The sequence below is a fragment of the Vicia villosa genome, linkage group LG2, assembly GCF_029867415.1.
Source record: "Vicia villosa cultivar HV-30 ecotype Madison, WI linkage group LG2, Vvil1.0, whole genome shotgun sequence".
Lineage (NCBI taxonomy): Eukaryota > Viridiplantae > Streptophyta > Magnoliopsida > Fabales > Fabaceae > Vicia > Vicia villosa.
In genome coordinates, this window is record NC_081181.1 from 62631266 (window position 1) to 62634001 (window position 2736).

Sequence of the window (2736 nt, forward strand, 5' to 3'; positions counted from 1 at the left end):
GTGAAAGTTGTCTGGTTGGGAGCTGCTGGTGAGAGCCTAACTTGGGAGCGGGAGAGCAAGATGCGAGACTCCTATCCCGAGTTATTTGAATCAGGTAAATTTCTATTTTCGAGGACGAAAATGTTCTAGTGGGAAAGAGTTGTAACGCCCGGAAATTTATTTATTCGCTTAATTTAGACGTTTGTGATGTTTATTGAATTGTTGCGTTTTGAAGCGATTTAGTCGGTATTAGTTCGGGATAGCGGATCAACATTTAATTGAAAATTTTAATATTTTTTAGTATTAGAAATATTAATAAGCTAATATGTAGCGTTTTGGGAATTTTTCGAGTAATTAAGATTAGACCGTAAAAATGAGTTATTGAGTAATAAGTCGGTATATTAAATAATCAAATTTTTGTTTTAATTGAATAAAAAGTGGAATATTATTATAAATAGTATTTTATTTTATTTTTTTGAGTTAATGAGTTTATTGGGCCTATTTTTGATTTAGTAAAGAATAGAGAAGGGGGTGTTAATTACTAAGCCCAATATTATGATAAAATTAGGTTTTTAGTGTTAGTAAGAGGAAGAGGAGTGGAGAGAAAACCAGAAAAATAGAAGGCATTTGGAGGAGGCTAGGTCTTGAAGAGGAGAGCAAGCTTAGAGAAATCTCAATCCAAGTGCTAGGGTTGTAGAGTTTTCTTCAATCCAAACAAGGTAAGGGTGGGGTTTTTCTCTATATAATGGGTCTTGTGAGAAATTATATGTTGGAGATTAGGGATTTAGGTTATTAATTTATTGTGTTGACTTGTTTCTAGAAATTAAATGTGTTTTCAATTTATTTGAATGGTTCTAAAACTACTCCTATGTGGGTTTGGTTTAAAGTCTGCGAAGAGCGGCACACTGTCTGTCGGACGGCAAGGCAAGCAATGGATATGATGCGAACTTGTTTCTTCTTTTTTTGCGCTGCTGTTTATGCATTAGAATTGATTTAAATAGATTCACATATTACATGTTTGGATTAATTGTTCCAGACTATTAATTAAGCATATATATATATAAATGAATGAAACACCCACTTAGTGAAAGCATTCAATTGGCCTGCACTGCTAATTAATATGGTATGCTGTTTAGATCTAAAGAGAACATATAATGCACTGTTAATATGTCATGCTGTTTAGATATAAAGAGAACATATAAAGTGGTGCATTATTATAGAAATGATGATGATGAAATGAAAACATTATTTAGAAATAATAGTATTAATAGAAATTGAAATATAATAGAATCATGTGTAGTATGATTGAATTATGTAACAGTAGCATTTAGAAAACAAAATGAAATGCAAAATAGTCCCGTTTGATCGAAATAGCCGAATTAAGCGGTATAATTAATTGACCGGAATTTGATGAAAATTGACGTGGTAGCTAAGTTTAATTAGTACATTAACGTGGTGGTGTTCTTTTGTCGGAATTGTGATATTAATCGGTCGATTAAATTAATAGTGAATTAATTTCAATTAGCCTATTTAATTAGAATAAACTTGAACTTAGATTAACTATTCGGTTTAGCGGTAAATTACGACATCTTGCGAATTTGACCGTGAATGTGATTGTTGTGAATATCTTTGTGATTCTTTTGCTAAAGGCATTGTTCTTAAATTTAATGAATTTTCGGAATTGTTTCGTTGTTGTATGAAGTGTGAAGTGTATTACCTTTAATAATCGGTAATAATTGTGATATGGGCGCGTGCCTTGTGACGAATATTTTGGTGAAGTAAATGATAATGATGGTGTTGTGTGATGTTCGGTTCATCGAGTCGCATGCATTTGCATATTTATTGTGACGGCCTGGATTGGCAAATTAGTGACGAAGGCTTATGCCTTGTGCCTCTGAATTGGGCAATTGGTGACGGGGGCTGAAGCTCCGATTGGTACCACATGCATATACATGAGTCATGTCCCATATATTTCTATGTGATTCATAGCGTGACGTTTGTGACTTTGTTGTGATTTGTATTTTTGTGACTTATTAAAGGATGGGATTATGTGAAGATGTGAATTTGTGACTTAATGATAGAATGACTATATTAATACTTGTGAATGCGATTAGCCGAATATGTCTAATTTCTAATATATAATTTATCATGCGCTCAATTATATGAATTGATATCTCACCCTTTCTTTGTTTCGCCGTTGCCTTTATATTGGTAACGTGCAGGTGATTCGCATTGAGAGGAGGTTAGCCGAGTTGGTCTTGAGTCGTTGTCGCTCTGATACGTAGCACTCGGGGGGACGAACGCGTCAATTTACTTGCTATTGATTTATTATGTTTTGGAAAATACTTGAGTTGTTTATTTGAGATTGCCACCTTAATTGTGTTAATTGTTGAATTAAGATGCTATGAAATCTTTGAACTAATTGTTGAGTTTCCGTTGCACTTCTATGGAAGTTGTTTTATGTTAAAGACTATCATTCGATGTTGTCGGTTCTCCCATATTTTTTTTATGAATGCTATGTATCCGCTTTATGCGACGAGGTGATTTGTCTTTGAGAATGAATATGTGATACCTCAATTGCTTATTTTTGTGAATTTTTATACTCTGATTTCATTTAAATTCGTGGGTAGAATTGGGGTGTTACACCTGGCGACGAGGATTTGTTGTTTATGTTGTATGTTGTGTGATGTGCATTATCGAGTTGCATACATTGCATATTTTGGCGACGGCTTGGATTGGCAAATTAGCGACGTAGGC